Source organism: Suncus etruscus, chromosome 7 (assembly GCF_024139225.1).
Source record: "Suncus etruscus isolate mSunEtr1 chromosome 7, mSunEtr1.pri.cur, whole genome shotgun sequence".
Classification (NCBI taxonomy): Eukaryota; Metazoa; Chordata; class Mammalia; order Eulipotyphla; family Soricidae; genus Suncus; species Suncus etruscus.
The window spans coordinates 36230320-36253738 of record NC_064854.1 but is presented as its reverse complement, the minus strand read 5'-3'; the positions used below and the strand labels follow the sequence as shown (position 1 = coordinate 36253738).

General features: G+C 36.6%; 1 pseudogene; it reads left to right on the top strand.

Annotated features, from left to right (window-relative positions):
• The first annotated feature begins 2172 nt into the window (after positions 1 to 2172).
• On the top strand, positions 2173 to 2252 carry LOC126014841 (uncharacterized; annotated as a pseudogene).
• Positions 2253 to 23419: the final 21167 nt, after the last annotated feature.

Genomic DNA, 23419 nt, shown 5'->3' with positions numbered 1-23419 from the left:
CAGAAGTAATGCTTACAACCCCCCAAAAAATTCAGACATAATTTATACCAAAAATTAGATGACAATTTTAAGAATTCAACAATCTGTTTATGTCCTTTTCTGGAGGAAATTTTAGTTTATCTCCCATATGTACAGAAAGTTGAGAATATTTTTTCCAGTATACTGTTTTTAGGCATGAGTGAATAAATGATTTTATGACCTTGAGTTAAATGGAGCTATTTATGGACCTAAATATAAATTTAAGCATTGCTACATGAGGGGACCAAACCATGATCTTTTCTTGATGACAAACTCTCTGAAAGAGAGGGACTCCTCTAAAGTAACTAAAGGATTCAACCCAAAAGCAAAAGTCAGAAACTAGAACTCAAAAAGAAAAGTTCAAAAAAGAACATTTTTGTTTTCACTGTTGAAAACTAATGAGTTCAGGCATGATTGACTATGAGCCTTCAAGTTTGTAAAGAACCTTGACACTCTGGTGGTAGTGAAGAGATGAGCCCACCTCCCTGAGGACATGTCAGGAGAAGAAGACATAAATTATAACACCAGGGCCTTGCCTTCAGCTCTGAAAGCATTTCCTGACAGTGAGGGCTGTTAAACACTGGAAGGAGGTACCAAGGGAAGTTGGACGATCTCCATTTTTGGCAGGAATAGAAATTAGATAGATTCTTATCTGCTGGCATCAAAGCTATAGGGAGAGAACTGAACCACCTCAAGAGACCTCGTTCAAGCAGAAGAATCTACAAAGCTATGCTTGGAGGAAAGTAGATAATATAAAAATGAAGAGTACTCTCAACTGACACTGTTGATACATTTCCTTTTCCTGTCAAAATGAGAATCTTTTTTTTCTTTTCTGAGAGGATGTATATCCTGAGGAAATTATTATTCTCTATTTGCTTTTGATAAAAATAGCACTAACCACTTTTGGGCTTGTCGCAAAACCCATGGGCAGGGATGACAGAGAGCTTTAGCAGTGCCTGAAACCACTCATTTATGAGTCTGATAAGACCGTTTTTCATTAAAGGAGAATAGGGAACATTGGGTCACTCGGTGCCACATTTTGCAAAAGCCCTTAGACCAGACAGGGAGATTTGTGCATTTTCAAAAGAAAACAGGGAAATTCAAGGTTTCGCCTGGTGGCTAGTTGAGGCATCTAGCTGATCATGCCTAAAGTGCTCACTGCTATCAGAGAATTGGGAAAATGTAAGAGAAGTTTTGGGGGGATACTCAGGGTTCTTCTAAAAAAAATTGTTTCCCTTAGGTTTCTAGATAAAATCATTAGAGTTTTTTTGTTTTGTTTTGTTTTTTACAAATGGCTAAAAGGCACATGAAAAAATGTTCCACATCACTAATCATCAGGGAGATGCAAATCAAAAAAACTATGAGGTACCATCTCATGCCACAGAGATTGGCACACATCAAAAAGAATGAGAACAAGCAGTGCTGGCAGGATTGTGGAGAGAAAGGAACTCTTATTCACTGCTGATGGGACTGCCGTCTGGTCCAACCTTTGTGGAAAGCGATATGAAGATTTCTCCAAAAGCTGGAAGTTGAGCTCCCATACAATCCAGCTATACCACTCCTAGGGATATATCCTAGGAACACAAAAATACAATACAAAAATCCCTTCCTCACACCTATATTCATCGTAGCATTGTTTACAATAGCCAAATTTTGGAAACAGCCTACATGCCCCTCAATAGATGAATGGTTAAAGAAACTGTAGTACATATACACAATGGAATATTAAGCAGAAGAGATGAAGTCATGAAGTTTTCCTATACATGAATGTATATGGAATCAATTATGCTGAGTGAAATAAGTCAGAGGGAGAGAAATAAACACAGAATGGTCTCACTCATCTATGGGTTTTGAGAAAAATGAAAAACATTTGTGTAATGATTCTCAGAGACAAAATAGAGGAGAACTGAAGGGTCCAGCTCCTGACATGAAGCTCACCAATTGTTTAGTGCAGTCACAGAAATAATTACACTGAAATTTATCATAACAAAATGTGATTGAATGAGGGAAGTAGAAAGCCTGTCTAGAGTACAGGTCGATGTGGAGTGGGGAGGAAGGATACTTGGGATATTGGTCATGGGAATGTTGCACTGGTGAAGGATATATATATATATATTTTTTTTTTTAAATCTCCCCCCAAAAAAGAAAAGATAAGACCTCCCAATTCTTACCACAGGCTGTGTTCTTTATACTGACTGTATAGAAAGAGGAGGTACAGTAAAAAATAAAAATCGTTAGAGTTGCCAGACTTCAAAATTTTGACCTTCACTCTTATTACTATGCAGAGCACAAGGTATTTGCGCTCACTGAGTATATTAAGAAGAGGAACAAGACGAGAACTCAAGCTTTTCTGTAGACTTTTCTTCCCATGAAGATCAATCTAAGCCCAGTAGTGGCTGTTCCCTCTCAAGTTCCAGGTCTGAACTCTCAAGCACCATTTGTGCTCTGGTTTCTTCTGAAAACTGGAGACCAGCCTGCAAAATGTAAGGCAACCATGCCAGGAAAGACAGAAATCCCTTTTGTCTCTTAAAGTACAGAGTTAATAGTAATTTCATACAACCCTTTTTTGAGGGAAGATGAAGCCACTGCCCTCAGGGAGTGATTATTATCTATTCTCTCTTGGTTGATGTTTCAGGTACAATATGGAGTTTTCCCCTGGCAGCTGGAAAATTATGTTGTGGCAGGAAGGACATCATTCTGACTGTCTTGAAAAGCTTTTCCTATGGGATCTCAGGCTCTGAAGCTTGTGTTGATAGAATACATACAGAAAAGAAGAGAGAATACTCTTTTCTCTCTCACTCTTTCAATCTTTATTTATTGTTGGATGGAAGGAAATCAACTAAACATAAAAAGAAAATACAAAAGAAAGCCATGCGTGGAAATTTTAGAATAGACAGATTTTTGTCTACTTAGTGAGGGTAATTATAGCAAATTCTACTTAACCATTTAAATCCCAAATATAAAATGGCTCATTGGTAGATTTGGGCATCCTTTTGCAAAGTAATACATTGAGGGCTTTCTAAAATGAACTTGAATACACATCTAAAACCTCAGTGCCACTGATGATTTAGCCAAGAATAGATCAGTGCCATCCTCAGGGAACTAGTTACACTGTCTTTCTAGCTCTTCCCAATCCTCAGAAGATGTTTTAAATGTTCTTTCACTTCTTACCAATGAACTTCACTGTTGTAATTTTTCCCTTTTTTTTTCTTTTTGGGCCACACCCGGTGACGCTCAAGGGTTACTCCTGGCTATGAGCTCAGAAATCTCTCCTGGCTTGGAGGATGAAACAGTGGTCTGTCCTAGGTTAGCCGCGTGAAGGCAAAAGCCCCACCGCTCACGCCATCACTCCGGCCCTACTGTTGTAATTTTTGTACTGATTGATGACCACTAAACAACATTCTGTCCATTGAATCCCTTATTTTTCAGAGTTCTAAAGAATTATTCTAATTAGTCTCCAGGGCAAGGGGGGGGGGGTAAGGCAAGCAAGTTAAGTGTGATTGCAGCATAAAGCTATCTTCAGGAATTAGTGCAATAACACAAATTCTTTTTTTTTTTTTTTTCGTTTTTTGGGCCACATCCAGCGTTGCTCAGGGGTTACTCTTGGCTGTCTGCTCAGAAATAGCTGCTGGCAGGCACAGGGGACCATATGGGACACTCGGGATTCGAAACCAACCACCTTTGGTCCTGGATCGGCTGCTTGCAAGGCAAACGCCCGCTGTGCTATCTCTCGGGCAAACACAAATTCTTTTTTTTTTTTTTTTTTTTTTTTTTTTTGGTTTTTGGGCCTACACCCGTTTGACGCTCAGGGTTACTCCTGGCTATGTGCCTCAGAAATCGCCCCTGGCTTGGGGGAATCCATATGGACGCCGGGAGGATCGAACCGCTGTCCGTTCCTGGCTAGCGCTTGTAAGGCAGGCACCTTACCCCTCCAGCGCCACCCGCCCGGCCCCCCAAACACAAATTCTTTAAACGTTATTTAGACAACGTTCTCTGAAAAACATTGTTCCTTTTTTTCCTCTTCTGAGATATTATAATAAATGATCTAACCTATATTTGAATTTTGTGTCTTAGCTATGTGACTTTAAGCAAATTGCTTATCCTCTCTGAGCCTCGGATTCCTCATCTATAAAATAAAAAGATCTAGTCTACCAAGTTTAAATTCTCCTAAGATCAATTGAGATGATATAAATATATATAATATAAACATATATTGGTGTGTATGTAATATTTCAATGGGATTATTATGTTACTGACCCTACCCTGATCGGTGATTGTGCCCTACCTAGGGTGTGACCTGGCCTTCTGCTCCCACCCTAGGGTTGGTACCTGATTCTACTCCCATCATTGGGTGGTACCTGATTCTGGGAGATAAAAGCAAGAGTCTGTGGAAGGCAGGGGGCTTTTTGGCTGGAACTGATGCTGAGGCTTTGGGCTTCAGTCTTGTCCACCGAATAAAGCTAATATTTTCACAAGCCTGACTGTCTGCTAGCTGTTTACCCGCCGCTTCACCTCAGAATGGCAGACGCGTGCTCCAAGCTGGAGGGGAAAGACCTCATGCTCCATCCCTCCATTAGTCAACCCTATCAAGGGCTGATTTGCAACAATATATTATACATAATATATAATAAATGTGAAAAAGGTGATAGGCACCTGACATTTTATTTTGTTATTAGTAGTATGCCCAACACTTGCGTGAAAACTCCTAGAATAAAATCAGAGTCATGAGATTACAAAATATACAGATCCAATAATTAACCAAGAAGACTGAACAAAAGTCAGTCTACTTTCCTGACTTTTTTTTTCTTTTTTACTTCTTAGATCATCTATATGAGTTTCTAAGTGTAGAAAATAGTATGATTCTGAAACTTGCAACTCTCATTCCCAGGATTCTGTTATTCCCACATCTCTTTCCAGAAAGCTTCATAAGAACAGCAATAAAAATGTGTTGTTCCAAATGGTTCCCACATTAGTGCATTTTCCATTTTCTCTTTAAAAAGAAAGAAAAAATCCTTCTGACATGAGCCAAGTGGAAGAGTGCTGTGAACTTCCTGGGCCAGGGTCGACTGGGGTCAGGTACATTAATAGCCCATTTCCCCCTCTGAACCTTCCTGGGATTTAGAAAAAAAAACTTCTCTGATCCATTGATAATGAGTTTTAAGAGGCCTACTCCCTTCCATTTCCCAAAAACTGTGGAGTTTAATCATCAAAGAAATATTCAGTAAGACCTCAATTTGCCTTCAATTGCACTTTATCAAACTGATTAACTGAGACTTTTTAAACCCTCTTTTTCCCATAAAAATACCTACTCATTGATTACATAGATTACAAAAAACAAGTCCTTTAGGAAGGACTACTAAGAAATTTTTCACTAACTCTCCAAATTAATGGGTATATTTATTGACTATACATCAAAACAGATGTGAATCTCTTTTTTTTTAATTATTAAATAATTTTTTAAACACTGTGGTTACAGAAATATTCATAGTTGGGCTTCAGTCATTGAATGTACACCACCCTTCACAAGTGCAACCTTCCTACCACCAATGTTCCCCATTCTCCTTCCCCCACCCCTGCCTAAATTCAGAACAAGCATTCTAACTCTGTCTCTCTCTCTGTCTCTCTCTCTCTCTCTCTTGCTCTCCTCAAGTGTGCTCTCTCTTTCTCTCTTTCTCTCTCTCTTTCCCTCATATCATTGTCATGGCAGTTGCTCTAACTGCACTCATCACTCTCTATAGTAAGCTTCATATCATGGGCTGGTCCTTGCAAACCTCATCTCCATTGTCTCAGAATATTATTACCATTCTGTCCTTTATTTTTTTTATATCCCACGGATGAGTGAGACTGTTCTGTGTCTATTTCTCTCCCCTTCTGACTTATTTCATTCAGCATAATAGTTTCTATGTCCATCCATGTATAGGCAAATTTCATGACTTTATTTTTTCCTAATAGCTGCATAATATTTCATTGTGTAGGTATACCACCATTTCTTTAGCCATTCATCTGTTTTCAGGCACCTGGAAAACAATTTGGTTCTAAGATCAACTTCTCAATAAATCCTTTAAAAGTTCTGATGAAACAAGTACATGCAATACACTTAAAGGAAAGGGAGGCTGGGAAGTTACTGAGACATGGAATGGGAGAACACAGGGAAAAAATCTGACCAGCAGATCTCAGAGCCTGACCTACTTATTCCTAGGCTCTCCTCCCAGTTCTTACTAACACATATTGTTTGTTATGCTTCTTGGGTGGGCTTCACACTGATGTCTCAGAGAAACTGAAATAAACCATGAACCCAGTTTGGGTTGATTTTTTTTTTAAAGAATGAAGATGAGGTTATTGTGCTTTTAAATTATGCTTTCACTTCATTGGAACAGAAGCAAAAACTGAAGAAAAATGTAGAATTCTCAGAAAATAAGTATTTTTCTCTCTTTAGAGCCAAATCACCACAGTGTATATTTCCTAAAACCAATGGATCTTTCTTTAAAAGGTCCTGTAAGAATTTAAAACCCGGATACAAGCAACCCACATGAGTCCTTCCCCAATGCCAAGACAGATTTTTTGGTACAGAGATTCCATCTGGTTCTAGAACTAGGTTCTAGAACTAGTATCCGTTATTTTTCTACTTAAAGAAAACCACACGCAAGTTGCATGGAATATATAACATACCAATCAAGTGTTTATAGTTTCAAAACCAGCTTCTTAGCTCCATGGTGCTAATTTTTGTAAATTGTCTTGTTTGTGCTTGTTGGCTGTCCGCTGTGGTCCAAGTCCTTCCATGTGAGTTCTATGGGCTTTCTTGCAAGATGCCAGTTTGGGATCATATCCAGTGATATCAAAATTAGGGCAATAACAAGTACAGCCAAAGTGTTGAGGACCTTTCTGAAGTGTTTAGTGTTTCCTATGAAAGGAATTATCACTTGAGCCCAAAAACTAGCTTATTTTACATGAAACAAACAGCTAATTTAATTTACTGCTCACTTGCAGTGTTGAACATGAATATAGAGCTGGCTATTTGTTGAATACAGTATTGACCATTAGTTTGTCTTTATTTGGTTAGAAATCTGCCTTCCCATAAACTGGAAGCTTCTAGTTCAATTCTGCCCAGGACTATGTTATCGTCTGTCCTATGTATGCTGCTAATCATTTTAGAAGTTTTCTTTTTTCTTTTTTTTCAATTTTGGGGCCACACCCAGTGACATTCAGGGGTTATTACTGGTATGCACTCAGAAATCACTCCTGGCTTGGGAGACCAAGAAGTTCTATTGTTTTAAATTTGTCAACTAACAAATATTGTCGATTATAAGTTTCATAAAACATTAAATTCCATAGATACCATACATGTGTTAAATATAATCCCATATCTTCGGATTTATTTTGAACATTATTTTAAAATAATCTGCTACTACCAGATAATATAATGTAAATATATTTCTTTACTATTAAGCAACTATTCTACTTCATCATTTTAATGACTGACCTATTCTATTGCAAAGCCATACTAACATTTCTGAAAGTTTTCTGTTGATTGATGTATTTATTTCTACTGCTGAAAAACAAATTATACAGCATGTAGCAGCAATGCAGAACAGGGTTGAATAGAGGGCACAAAGGACTGAACCACAGGTTTTTCATGTGAGAGGCCCAGTTTCAATTGTCAGCAACTTTCCAAGAAAACATTATCCTCTTAAAGAGCAAGCCCCAAGCAAAGCTGTGGTAATAGCACCCTAGCACTGCTACACATGTGGCCTATAAACAAATAAAAGGAGGAGGAGGAGAAGTAAAAGGAGGATAAAGGAGGTAGTAGACATTGAGGATGAGGTAGAAAAGAAGGAGAAGTTGAAAGAGGAGGAGAAAAAAAAGGATGGAAGAGGGGAGTGAAGAAAGAGGAAGAAGAGGAGAAAAAGAAGAGAAGTAGAAAGAAGAGGAGGAGGAAAAGGAGAATAAAAAAGTGAAAGAGGAATGAGGAGGAAGAGAAAGAAGAAAAAGAATAAAAAAGAAAAAAGAAAGAGGAGAGAAAGAGAGAAAAAGAAAGAAAAAGAAAGAGAAAGCAGAAAGAAGAAAGAAAGAAAGAAAGAGAGAGAGAGAAAGAGAAAAAAGAAAGAGAGAAAAAAGAAAGAGAAGAGAAAGAAAGAAGAAAGAGAAAGAAAGAAAGAGAAAGAAAAAAGAAAGAAGAAAGAAACGAAGAAAGAAAGAAGAAAGAAATAAAAATAAAGAAAGAGAAAGAAAGAAAGAAAAAAGTGAGAAAGAAAGAAAGAAAGAAAGAGAAAGAAAGAGAAAAAGAAGAAAGAAAGAAAGAAAGAAAGAAAGAAAGAAGAAAAAGAATAGAGAAAGTAAAAGCAAAGACGAACTTCAAGTACAGCTCAGTTGTACTCAGTCAAATACAAGTGGGGTGTGGGGAGGAAAGAGATGGGGGCATTGGTGATGGGAAAGGGGGTGTTCTTCTTATGAGTGAAACTCATACATTTGTAATCACGGTGTTTAAATAAAGAAATTATTAAGAAAAAAGAGAGACAGCACAGGGATTAAGGCATTTGCCATGCAGGAGAATAAGTGGTTTAATGACCACTATAGCCTATAGTTCTCTAAGCATCACCATATCACCAGGAATAATCCCTAAGAGCAGAGCCAGGCATAAACTCAGTTTACTGCAAAATATGCTTTGCCCAACCTCAAAAAACAGAGCTGTCAGAGTCAAGGTTATAGCTCATATGATTTGTATGGCTCGGGAAGGCTTGTTATGTACATGGCTCTGAATTAGGTTCATGGTGCCAAATGAATCTCTGAGCTCTCCTGGGTATGTCTGCTATTTAAAATGAAAGAAAAAGAAAACAAATATGTCTTGGTAAACTTTTCAGAAAGTCAGCTCTTTGAGGAAAAAAAATCACCTTCACACTGAATAAATTGTGAACACTTTTACCAGTGTCATATTTTTATAACAAATCCACCTAACTTCTGGGTTCTTGCAGAAAAAGTGTCAGATTAACATACCATCACCAGAAGTCTTCCATATTAGAGTTCTTTGGGGGTTAATTGCTCTCTGTTTTATTAATCATATATTGGTGAGGGCTTTCATAGCTGCAGAAACAGGAACCTTCATGTTCTGAAGAGCAACCCCAAAGCTGCTCGCTTCTCCCTAAGTGGGCATCACCACCTGCAACTTCCCGCCACTCCGCTGCTTCTTGTTTCTCCAACCTGCTTGGTGTTTTGCTCTTTCTCACCGCTGGGCTTTTATTTTCCAGTTGTCTGAAATGGCTGCCATTTTCATTCTGTTTGTGCTGTTTGTAGATATATGTATTTTTTTTTTTTGCTGTTCCCACAGTCCACCAACCAAATCTCATATGCAATGATCTATGATTATATTTCATACACATACACATAAGTCCTATTACAACTCTTGTTGTTTTTTTCTGCCATGTGTTTGGTTATTGGTCATCTAAGTGAGGCTTTAAAATAGTCTATTAAATTGCCTTGATTATATGAAAATTATCCCTCCTACTTCACTGTTAGATATTTTTAAAAAAAACGCATTTTCATCTTTTTCTAAAACAAAGCCTTCTTCAACTCACATCAGTCCCCAGCTCATTCTTATTAAGTTTTCATAGCAATGAAAAATGTTCATAGCTACTCCTTAGTCTACCATTTAACTAAAGTACAGCACTAACCCAGGCTGTTTTTCTAACCTCTTCACTACATGGTATTCTGATTTACCCATGAGTAAAAAGAAATACCATTGTGCCTGCTTTTTTACTCATGTGAATCCTACCCATCCTTCTAAATTTGATCAAATGAACTCAATTCTGCTTCCTTCCTCTTCATGACAATCCGTATCATTGACCATATATCTCTTAAGTCTTTAAGAGGTCAGAGGACTCCAAAATTGAGAAGGCTGAAAGCAAAATTCACAACATGGAGAAACAATAAAATCTTCATCAACCACTGTTATGTATATAATGATAGATCTTAATAGGCATTAAGCCAAGAAAGGGCTTAAGGGAAATAGATATGGGATGGAGAAATAGTAGAGTAGATATGATGCTTGCCTTGCACAAGGCTAATACCATATGGTTCTCAGAGTACCTTCAGGAGTGATACCTAAACAAGAGTAAGCTCTAAGCACAATGTATGGTCCAAAATCAAAACAATCAGGAAACAGTAAAAAAAATTTTTTTGGCGTTTTTGGGTCACATGGGGCAGTGCTCAGAGGTTCCTCCTGGCTCTTCTCTCAGAAATCACTCCTGGCTGGCTCGGGGAACCATATGGGATGCCAGGATTGGAGCCACTGTCAGTTCTGAGTTTTCTGCGTGCAAGGCAAACATCCTACCGCTGTGCTATCTCTCTGATCCAGGAAATATTAATATTTAAGCAAAAGCCTAAGAACAAAATATTCAGGACTTTATATCTTATATGCCTAAAGTGAGTTTAAATCAACAGGAGAGAGATAATACCATCATAATAGACTGTTAGTTGCTAAAAAGAAAATAGTAAAAAAAAAAAAAAAAGCCATGCACACATAATTATCTGTACAGTTTAACTAGGTCATTGTTGAACTCTTCACTGCTAAGTAGAAACTCCCTGTTCATCCAAAGCCTGGTAATACTGATCTGCTAAGATTCCAAGAGTAAAAATGTAAGCTGCATAGCCAGCTCCAGAGCACAGCAAGGTGACCTTTCCCTACCAATTCTCTGCAATGTGAAGCCATGTCATGATACAACTGATCAGATAGAATAAGAAGAATTTCTGAGTCCCTGCAGAAGGTAGGAAAGTAGCAAAAATTCAAATTGCATAATAATGAAAGCTCAGAAGTGTGTTAATTTCTCTTCAATCCCTGAACATGCAAAACTACTAATCTGAAGATTTCAGAATTATTAGAGATCACCCCATATCTGACTGAGGAAGACCATCTAGAAACCCCAGCAGAGCTCTTTGATCTGCTGATATTGTTTGGCTGCAGTTGGGACTGAGATCTTCACCTTGCTTATATTTCTTAGCTGCAGTTGGGGACGCCGTGAAGAAAGCAAAGATGAATAGTCTCTAGTTCTTGTCCTCACAATGCTTACAATCTGACTGATGAAACAGAACACAATCAAGCATAAAAATGAAGTAGCATATGCTGCCATGTATGATTAAGTACCAAATGAGTAGGTGATCAATCAATGCAATGTCAAGTTGTTAATCTGCAAGCTGGCCTGCTAGCTACAGCTCAGTGCACAATGACATGAGTCAGAATGCAGGGAGATTGGAGCTAAAAATGACTGGAGGCACTTAGATGTATATAATCAACACAGGAAAGCCGCTAGGACAGGGAAGGGGAGGAGGGGATGCAAAGTAAGGCCTCCCTTCCCACCTCCTGGACACCCACTGGCACCTTCATTTCCCCTGAAGGTAGCCTTTTGTTGAGAAAGATCCTGAGATTTCTTTCCATCCCCCACCTCATTATCGGGAAGAGGTGTATTTAAGTTCTTGTTTTTTTCTCAGCACATTTCAGTTCTGCTTTTTGGCTTGTTCTGTCTCAGACTCATTAAACTTGATTTAAAATATTTTACCTTAGCTCTTTATTCATTTAATTCTTTAAAGTTTCCCCTCCCCACTTGTGTTTTATTATCACCTCTACATTCTAATCATGTTCCCAGCTGCAAATATAGTCACACAACCTTGTTTTAGCAATAGGTTTCATTTTCTTTTATCCACTAATTGGAATTACCTTCAAAACCTTCCATGCCTCCTTCCTGCAGACACCCCATTTTATTACCAGCCTTCCCTATGATTCACACCATCTCATGTTCAAGCCTTCTCCCTTCAGGAAGCCAAACACTCGCTTTTTCTCTAAGTTTTTCCCTTTCAGTTATGCCTTTCTTAGAAAGATCTGCTTTAAAACCTGAAATTTCCCCAAAATGCACTGCTAAGCTGTAACAAAACCCAACTCATATCTATAGGACAAAATAAGACAGAGTTCATCTTTATTCAGCCACATAATAGCCATCTACAAAGAAGGTTGAAAGCATAAGAACAAAAAAAGAAAACAAAAGAAAACAAAACACCTTTATTGTAATGGAATTTGAGGGTTTTTTTTTCTAAGTAAAAGAATAAAAATTGAAAATTTGTTAAGAAAAATGTTCATATGGCAGGAAACAAATTTCTATTAACTCTGTATAAAAAAAGTAAGTTGCACATGAGCATGTAAGTATAAAACTCAAAGAAAAGTCACAGATAACCTGGGAAGAAAAGAGAAAGAAACATGTCCCACCAGACAAAGGAAGTGCTTTGGACAAGGTATAAGAGCAACAAAGTTGATCCTTCTCCTCTTTGATTCTTTATGAATTTCCCCACCACTAAGAAAGTAGCCCTTAGGTCTATCCTTAGGTGACAATCATTGCTTTTTAAGTGAACATTTGTAAAATAGGCAATCTCTGAAATGAATTCTGAGAAATTGCTGACCTTGAATGTGTGGGCCCAAGGTACAACTAAATTTCTAGAACCAGTCCCCCAAAACAAATCATATTCTTACCATTCTGAGAATGGACTATTACCAGAGCACCTGACTGATAAAAACAACACTTTAATAATTGTACAAAGTCAGAAAGATAATAGATACTAAAATTACATACGTCATAGACTTATTATGTATTCTATATATAAACTCATGTATTCTCAAGAAAAGAGTCAAAAGCAACCGATTAAAGGAAAATTCTTCAGGATAAACTGTAATGACAGACAATTTAGAAGGTCTCCTGTACTAAACCATAGTATTTCCAAGTCTTGGAAATCTTTTATATCATCTTCTATAACCACACTCACATAGTCTCTGTCTTTTTTATGGAATTAACTTGTAGCATCATAGATAAAGTAGTTAGCTCTTCAGGTTCTCTTTATTGATTATTAGAATCATAGTTAAGGCCTTTAGACATAGAGGTTATTTTATAGGTAAGTAAGAAAGACTAGATTCTTCAGCAATACCAAAAACTAGCCTATATCTGATTTTTTCGTTTCTAGATGGCTGTTTTGCTTGAGCATGCTGAGGATGTTAATGAATGCAATTATTCCACTGAAGTCTATAATACAATGAGCTGAAGCTCCAAAAATCTGTCACTTACCTCAACACCTATCAGGCATAGCCTCTATTTTTCAAACCACCAAGGAGGTTGGACAAAAGAATACCCATTGTGCAAGGTCTAGTGCCTACTCTAGAAGTGAAAGTGGTATACAGAGTTTGCAATTAGCTGTGTATAGACAACTGCTGACAATGAGAATCAAGTCAAAGAAGAAAATCCAAAAAATCCAAGGTGAAAATATATATGACTTATTGTCATAAAAATAAAATTCTAGACAGATAAGGGAAAATGTTTGTAAATAAAAACATAATCAATAACATCTGAATTATTAAAATATTTCTTATAATTCAAGAAGACTAATGTCCTAATTTAAAAAAATATACAGATGGCATTTAGATATATGAAAATATACTTATAAGTCATTAAATAAATACAAATTCAAACCACAATGAAAACTAGTAATACTGACTGAAAATAAAGAGTAGCCTACAGATGTGTAGGCAAAATATGGAGAAACATAAACTCATATTTACCATTTGAAAAATGGCAAAACTACTTTGGGAAAGTCCATCAGTTCATAGCTAGTTTTACATATATCCACACCACCATAATCCATCTTTGCAACTCTGTAACAGAGAAATGTAATTGCGTAATCACTCAAAGCCTTGCAGACCAATGTTCAAAAACAACTTTCTTTATAATAGCCCAAACTAGAAACAAATGCCCACAAAAGGGTTGATGGATGTCCAACTGTAACATATTACTAAATTTAGTATGTTACTATATAAGAAAGAAGAGATTGTTGATACATGTGACAACATGAGTGAATCTCAAATTATAAGGAGTAAAAGATGTGGCCATAGATGGCTCAACAGACTGAGATTCTGCATGTGGTAGTCCTGAATTCAATTCCTAGTACCATTTGGTATAACTAGTTATGTAAAATTATAGAAACTTGGGCCAGAGAGAAAGCACAGTGGTAGGGTGTTTTCCTTGCAAGCAGCCAATCCAGGACAGAAGGTGGTTCGAGTCCTGGCATCACCTATGGTCCCCAGAGCCTGTCAGGAGCTATTTCTGAGTACACAGCCAGGAGTAACCCTGAGCACCGCTGGATGTGATTTCCCACCCCCCCCCACCCCCGAAGAAAACCCTGAAAACTCATTTACAGTGATACAAAAAAAGGCCAAGATTTTTTGAAGATGGAAAGTGAATGAAAGGGCTAAAGGGCCATCAGAAAACATTTGGGGTTAATGAAGATGTTCCTTAGTTGAGTTGATAGATTCATGAGAGAAAATATGCCAAAATTAGTCAAATTTTTATAGTTTTGTGATGTTCTTTGTGTTTTAATTTTATATACCAGCATAGCATTTAAAAGGAAATTGCTATATCCTCAGATTCTCTATTAAATTACATCTAGTTCTAATATTCTAGCTTAGTTCAAAAATTTCATGAAATGTTAAATTATAACAGACACCAAAAAATACTAACACTGCTACACCAAAAGAAATAAGAGTATATCTTTATTGATTTATCTTTAAAGGCAGGGTTATATGAAAATATTGTTTAAATGAAGTAGTAACAAAAATTGGTTAATGAGAGTTCAGGAAAATTACTTACAATTTGAATTCCTCTATTGAATACCAATTCCACCAATTACTAACAAGTGATATTAAATAATTCTTTCAACATCACTGAGCCAAAATGAATTTTATAAAATAGTGATACTAAAAAAAAAACTACATCATAGATGAATAAAAATAAAGTCAAATTTTATAGATCATATAAAGAATTAGAAACCTTATTTTTAATTATAATAATTACTGCATTCTAGGCATTACTGTAAGAGACTTGTTCTCATGTACCCTTCACACCTGTCCTGGGTAGTAAGCATGATTTTTCTCCACACAATAGGCGAGGAAACAGGAAACTCACAAAGTTTGATCCTATGTTCATTGACATTTATTCTGAGAATTTGGAGGCTGCATCTCTTATGTTCCATAACCCATAATCATTAGCATTCTTTACCAATGACTTCTTCTAGGATTTGTGTATGAAAGTAACACAAATACATGATAAGTAAATTCATCTACATATTATAAATACTGAATTCCACACTGCATTGGCTTTCCCAAGCATTGTTGAATACAATTGTTGTTAGAACTTACTATGAAGTAGATACACTATATATATATATATATGTTTTTAAATTTCCTTCTTTAGTGTGTCTGAAAATATGTAGGTAAAAACTATCTCCTACCAGAATAAAGAATGCAATTTTTTATATAGAAAGCTATGTGCATCTTTATTATAAAATCCACATGAACCATTTAACTACCTAAAGAAGTGTGTCCAGTGAAATGAGTACAACTGGATGGACAGGAAAACATAGAGGAAATAAGGTAGTGTTCAGCAAATATTTGAACTTTATGGAAAATCTTCTGTTCCACTCAGCCCTTTCATTTTCCTAGCCATTCTTTTCAAGCTTAGTTTTTTTGCTAACTTTTACAACATTCCTCTTCTGTTTCCTACTATTCTAACACTGGCAACTCATTGGTTATTTAATTACAAGTATCTAATGTCTTCAACGTGCCAATGAAATAAGCTTATAAAAATAAAATGAGGAAATGAGAATGAATAGTGGCTTAAAATGATATACAGCCAACTTTCATTTTCCTCATTATGATGGCAGAAACAGAGACTATAATAACAAAAAGAGACTTCAAATAAATCATTAGAAATGATACTTGAACCATCTCTCTAATCACCTATCTTATTAGATGGTCACTTAACGAGTTTTGAAATGGGCAAACCAGAGATAAAGTAAGAGATATGACAAACTATACAGTAAATAATGCTAAATATAATCCTTCATATGTTATATAAAATCACATTATGTTTAGACTATAATTATATCATATATTGCAAAGGATTACATTTATATACTACACAAGGGCAGCATATATTTTGGCATAGAATAAATTGAATTTCTTATTAAGATACTTTATTTGTATCATATATAAGGTAAGTTTTATGAAGTCTAGTTTGAAGAGTAGAACTTCATCATAATGATCCATGCTGAATCCTGGATTTCACTGCTTTGTTAAAATTGTATTTCTAAGGGCTTAAGTATGGTTCAGTGTTAGATCACTTACCTTGCAGGTATGAGGTCAATGAGTTCTCAGGTGTGTGAACCCTGGAGCCCCACATGGACAAGATGAAATCCTATAGGAAATCATTCCCCTAAATAATAACGCCAACGTTGAAATAGTCCCTTGAGTAAAACAAGTCTAGCTAGTATAAATATAGGGGCAGCAAACCAGTGCCTAGGCAAGAATAGGATAATAAATTATCATGACTTTTATATGTAAAGGTGCCTGCTGATTGTTTATTACCCTATGGTGTAAATATTTCAGCCTTTACCCTTAATGTATCTGCTCACTGCTCCTAATGCTCCTACAAGCAGAGACAATGCCTCACATGACTGGAGTGAGAGGGAAGCAAGGTGAGAAGTCAGAAATTACATCTAGTAAATGGCTAATTTATCCCCATGTTCAGAGCTATTTAGGCTAGCGTGCAATCTAAATATGCCAGGACATCCTTCTATCTCATTCCTTACTACTGACCCTGCTGGACAGAAGTCTAGGTGCCAATCTAATTGGCTTTATTGTGGCAAAGTGCTACACAATTTCAACAACTCTGTTCCTTGTCATCCTCAGTGGCACAACAAAAGTGTGTGATCACTGTTATACCTTAGTCAAATATGTGGGAGCATCATTGTTAAAGCATTGTTACACTCATTGCAGACACAACAGGAGAAAAGGAAAGAGGAATTTTTTTAATATTTTAAATCATGCATATAGGCTTTGAAATGCCTCTTCATTGGTCAGGGGAAGAAATTCTACTGTCAGGCGGAGCACAGAGGATTGCATGGACTGACCTTGGTTTTATTCCTAACACCTCATAATGGTTTACTGAGCCAAGAAGAATCAGGACTAAGCACTGAACACTGCTGGGTGTATCCCAAAATCAAATAAACAAACAAAAAAATTCCTACTGTGCTAAAGTAAATGCACTGCGTGTACATTTCAGTTTAAATCTTTATTTCAGCCTATAAAGCGTTATGTTATATTGCACACAAATTTAGAAACATTTTAAGTGTAAGAATTTTATCTCAACCTAAGGGAAGTACTGGGGAACAGAAGACTGGGTTTCTGTTACTACTTACTGGCTTACTACTGGGACGAGTAGTATAGCTGTACATCCAAAACATAGACTCAACAACACTGAAAACATGATTACTAAGATGAATCTAATGAATTTTAATGGGCCTGCCAAGGTAGCAGGCAGCAGGTGGAAGAGGTTGATTGGGGCTGTGGGATGAGGAAGTACGAGAACACTGGTGATAGGAATTGACACTTACTGGTGAAATTGATGTTGCAATATTATATGCCTAAAACTCAGCTGTTAATAACTGTATAAACCACTCCCAGAACAACAAAGTTCAATTTTGTTTATACTTGCTAGAAAATTTTGCAAAAAAGAAAGATGGCTTATCTTGCGTATGGCCCACCTGGGTTTAATTCCTGGCACCTGGTATGATCTCCCAAGCCCACTGATTCATGAGGTTAAAGCCGGGAGTAAGCCCTGAGCACAGTTGGGTATTTCCCTTCACCCCCCCCACACACACACACAAAAAGGTGCACTTTTAGCTTGAATGAGATTTAAGTTTCTCTGTACTTTAAAAAAAATTCCCACCCCCATCATGTGCTTGGTAAGTTAGGTGTTGGCAGAACAAGGTCCTGTTCCCATTGTTGAGACTGAAAAAGGCAAATTTTTCTTGTACCTGTGTTTAATCAATTATGTTTGGAGAAAGAGGGAAATGGGCTTCATCAGGTGTTACTGAGAGGTGAGAGGAGTTTACTATTAAATCTGTGCTCAGGGTTTGCTCCCAGTAGTATTTTGGGGACCATGCAAGTCCAGCATCCATGGGGTCAGTCACATGCAAGGCAAGCACATTAATATCTGTTTGAATTTTCTGGCCTAAAAAAGAAACTAATGATCAGTGTGAAGCAGGGATGTACCAACTTGTTACCCTTCCCCCAACTTCCTGCCTATCTAACCTGGACAGTGAGCAGGGAGCCTCAGCAGAGGTGGAGAGAGAAGACAGGTTGGGTGCAGAGAGGCTTGGTTAGCTTAAAGGCCATGTGAGATATGTACATGACGGTTAGTTTACAAATAAAACTTTATGTCTCCTGAAACTTCATCTGACTGCTGTGATCATTTCCTCACAGTTACCCTGATACCTTAGACCTGCCAGGCTATAGGGCTGAAGACACCGGGTTGTCCTAGAAAGGCCTCACCATCAATCCATCCATTCATCCATCCATCCATCCATCCATCCATCCACCCATCCATCCATCCATGCACCACTAGGACTTTATAATTAATACAACACCAACTTATGCAAACACAGGATCTCATCACGATTCTGGTGGAGTGGTTCTTGTTCTGCTCAGACTCTGGGACCAGACTAGGGACTGGGATTTAAGTGCTGGAGTGATAATACTATTCAGTAGCCTATCTAGCTTGCATTGGTCATTGTATTGGTCACAGTTCTAGCCACTCAGTTTCTCTTGATTCTCAACCTGGTCAAATGTAAGCTCCCTCCTGTTATATAATCAACTCCAGGCTAGCATAAGTCAAACTGAATTTTCTTCTTTATTATAAAATCAAACCACCTCAAAATATATTATAGTTAATTATTTTTCTCCAGTCTGTGTTACCTTCCAACATATTTGTTTCCATAGATATATTCATTCTATATGAAATAATCACTCAAATAGGAGAATATCTTAACCAATAATAAGAGTGAATTAAGTTTTTTTCCCCTAAATGTAGTATTATTCTTTTTAAATGCATAAAATGATTATAATCACTTGAACTGGTTTCTGGAGGAAAATAATGTAAAAATGAATACAGCCAAATGAATTTTATTTTGTAAATAATTATCTGTTAACAGAGTTACTCTTATGATTTTAAGAGTATCTTGGAAGTTTGGTATCTCATAGAACTATAAACATCGCATAGCCTATTTTGTTTGTCACACACATTCATTAAATAAAACTTCAGAGATAGGAATATCTTTACTAAGATCAAAACAAGAGCAAAACCAAGAGTTTCTTTCCAGCCTATTTATCTGAATTAAGATTTTGATTAAGAGGCTGGAGCAATAATACAATACGTCGGGTGCTTGCTTTGCTCATGACTGAATCAGGTTCAATTCCCCAGCACTACATACTCAATTTCCTGAGTCCCACTAGTAGTGATTCTTAAGCTAGAAGTAAGTCCTTAGTAATTCTGAGAGTGGGCCCCAAACAACAACAATAATAATAATAATAAAAAGACTTTAATCTATTTGCAAAAGAGTAAGAGTATAGAGAGCTTCTTAAAATGCAATTATTTCTGGATGATTGATATATTACTGAAATGATTGGGAATTTGTTGGTCGTTATGTAAGGAAAGTAGTGTGTGTGTGTGTTTTTGTTTTTGTTTTTTTGAAAAAAGAATGCTAGAGAATATACAGAATATAGTTCCATCCTGGGGACTCTGGGTATGGAATAAAGGCTCTGAATTTAACAAGACCATCAGATTAATGAAAGCAAGAGCAACACAATTTCTAAGAGTCACAGAGTCAAAAAGCTAACCTGGCACCTTCACTTTATTAGTCCAGGTCCACTTCTGAGCAGGCAGACATCAGTTCAGTAGATGTCAGAATTGTTACCCATTTTCGAGTAATGGAACTCCTATGAAGAAAAATTGTTGTAGAGAGATAAACCACATAGAAGATTGCATGATCCATTCTGAAGTTTGAGGCTATTTCTTTTGAGGATCAAGCCATTAAAATTTCAGGTGAGTTTCTCTTAATAGTTAGCTTAATACCATTTCATTAATATTTGATTTCAGGTTTTGGCCTCTATTCTTTTCATTAGATATGACAATTGGCCTCAGAAAGGACCACACTCACTCCCTAGACTAACCAAGAAATATACAATTACAATTTGAGGTTTTTTTTTTAATTATTATTGTTGTGCTGGTGGTTACAATTTCCTCTCATGAATCTATCCCTAGGATCTTTTTTTTTTTATCACTTTAACAATTCTTCCTGAAATTTGCCACAATCTGTCAATATTTCCTCACCAAAAACAACTTTCCCTCATTTTGTTTTCTCCCTGGGCTCACCTGTCTGCAGTGTAAAAAATGAAGCTTGAATATTAATGCCTGTCAAGCCCAGAAACACTGGAGGAATCCAGATGCAATAGACTCAGCCAGTGAGGAAGCCAGATGCTGCCAGAGGGTTCGAACTGCTTCCAAAAATGAGACACAGTCCTTTTCTGAGAATGCGAAAAACTCTCTTGTGGGTCACTGAAAATTGTCAGTTCAACGTGGAGTCCCAATATTGGGAATGGCTGGGTGGGTTAGAAGACATAAACCTGACTGGTTACTGCTTAAGTGACACACTAAAACTGTTGTTCTTACCGAAATTTCCCAAGGTGGTAGCTAAGGTACATAAATAAAGATCAGGAAGATGTCTCAATGGACAGGACTGCATGCACCACATAGTCCTCTAAGCACAAAAACAAAGAAAAAAAAAAACATTGAACTAAAATTATCTGTGCAACAAAAGAACTTAACATTTAAGAAAACAAAAATTATTGAATCAAAAAAATTGGCAAATGCTAATATCCAAGCTATATAAAAAACTTATGAAATTCAGCAATCAGGAAAAAAACGAATTCCATCAAAAAATGGAGTAAAGAGCTGAAGAGACACTTTACCAAGGAAAGCACTGACAGGCACATGAAAAAATTCTCATTATTGCTTATCATCAGGCAAGTACAAATCAGAATGACAATAAGATAGCACTTCTATCTGTGAGAATGGCCGACATCCAAAAGGCCAGTGCTGGTGAGAGATGTGGAGAAAAAGAAATCCTCTTCATGGTCATTGGGAATGTATATTGGTCTGGTCTCTATGGAAAATAGTATGGAGATTTTTTTTAAGAACTAAAAATAGAATTGCCATATAATTCAGCAATTCCACCGAAGAGCCTTAAAAGCTAATTCAAAAAGGCATGTATAGAGACTGGGAGATAGTAAAAAAAATAGACTGCATGCTTGGAAGATCCCAATTTTACTCCTTGGTGACTAACTAATAGTTATGGTCCTAGTGTCCAGCACCAGTGAGTCTGAGTGTCTAATCATCAGGCTATTACCACCACTAGTAATGGCCCCTGGAATTCTGAGTACATCTGGGATGCCATATGCATTTATGTTCATTAAAGAGCTATTTACAATGGCTAAGATCTGGAAACAAACCAAGTATCATGTAAACAATTGGATCATAAAATCATAGTATATCTATGCAAACAGCTATTAAAATATAAAATCTTGCTTTTGCTATAACATGTATAGAATTTTAGAGTCAAGTTAGGCAAAATAAGTCAAAGGAGGAAAAGTTAGGCAAAATGAGTCAAAGGAAGAAATACAAATGCTGGATGATTTCACTCATAAGTGGTATATAAAGAGACAGGACAAGTGTTCAAAGAGAACAAACATTTTAGACTCTGATCACAGAACTGTGGTTATCAAAGAAAGAAGAAAGTGAGTTTAAAGAAGTGAAGAATATTTGCACTTGGTAGTAAACATAGTGTTGTAACATTCCAATTTTGTACAAATATTTCTAACTTTTTAAACCTAAGTTATGCAGCATTCAGGGCTTACTCCTAGCTCACCACTCAGAAATCTCTCCTGGTAGGCTTGAGGGATCATATGGCCTGCTGGGGATTTAACGGGGTTTGTCTAGATGAGCTGCTTGCAAGGCAAACGCCCTACTGTTGCTATCTCTCTGGCCCTGATTTTTCCAAATTTCTATAAAATGAATTTTAAGAATTAATGTAATGACTAGTAAGTGATAAATTTGTAAATTTAAGCATTAAAATAATGTATCTGAAAATACTCAGAGCAACACAAGTATAAAGCAGTTTGATAACTAAAACACTACATGAAGCAAATAAGCTCCACTAATCATTATATAAATTTATTTAATTAATTTTGTCTATTTCTCTTATCTTAGTAGAACTCAGTATTCCCAAAGAAGTTGCTACTTATCATTTAGAGTTGAAATATAATCTTAAGCAGATCATCAAAAAGTAAGTTTCCCTTTGAAATGCATTTTTGGTCACTAGAGAACAAGATTTTTAAATAAAGAAGCATTAATTGCTCTTTTTCATATTCCACAAGTATTGGCTTATAATAAACATCTTATCAATTTTTGAGTTGAGTAAAAGCTTCAAACTATTTCTTGTTTTCTGGGGTTATTGGGCGAGTGGGGATTGTGGCTATGCTCAGAACTTAATCCTGGTTTGTGCTCAGGAATTACACTTAGCAGGTCTCCAGAAGTGAACTGGAGACAGCCATATGCAAAAGTGAACAAATTCCTGTATAATTTCTCTAGTCCCTAAAGTATTCCTTGTTAAATATATGTATAAATTGGTGCAATCAGAAAACAACCATGAGACTTAAAATTTGTCTCACAGACTTAAAAATGAAGTGGAATAGTTTAATTTCTGAGTTATTTTGAAGAGACTTGGACTCAATGAAGGAACGTCCTCAACAGATATTTTTGCATTTGGGTCTAAATAAACCATTTTAGTGATGTAAATAGAGATGGTTCACCATCCTCCTTACATCTAGCCTCTCAATCATAGCATGACATTATGCCTATTCTTTGCTCAAACACTAAATCTACCTCGAAATTTACAAACCAACATAGAAATTCACACTTTCGCATCCTTCCACTCCTCTTTTCCTGTTCGCATCCCTCTATTCCTTTTTTCCTGTTACAAAGAGATATTTTCTCCTTCATAAATTAATCCCCCCTCTACTAGTCATTTCCACTCATGCTTCCCATCACAAATTAATTCCTAACTTGATTTGTCATTTCCAGTCTCCTCTGTCATTTCCAGTCTCCTCTGTCTCCGCAAGGATTAGGATCCCTTTAATTGATCATTTTCTTTCCTATATAAGGATCACTCATACCTAACGGCTTCTTCATTAGAATCAAAAACTGCTGAGACTACTATCTTAAAGAGCAAATAATAAAATGTGTAACATTATATTCTCATCCATCTACATTTCTATTTCTATTCTCCTTTCTACAGAATATCAACATATTACTTCCTTTTTACTCTTCAAATTGCTGACACATCCCCTGTCCCCTAACTATTTCCAGCAGAATTTCTAGATATCACTACCTATTACAGTGATTTAAACACAATAGGTGCTTTGTTG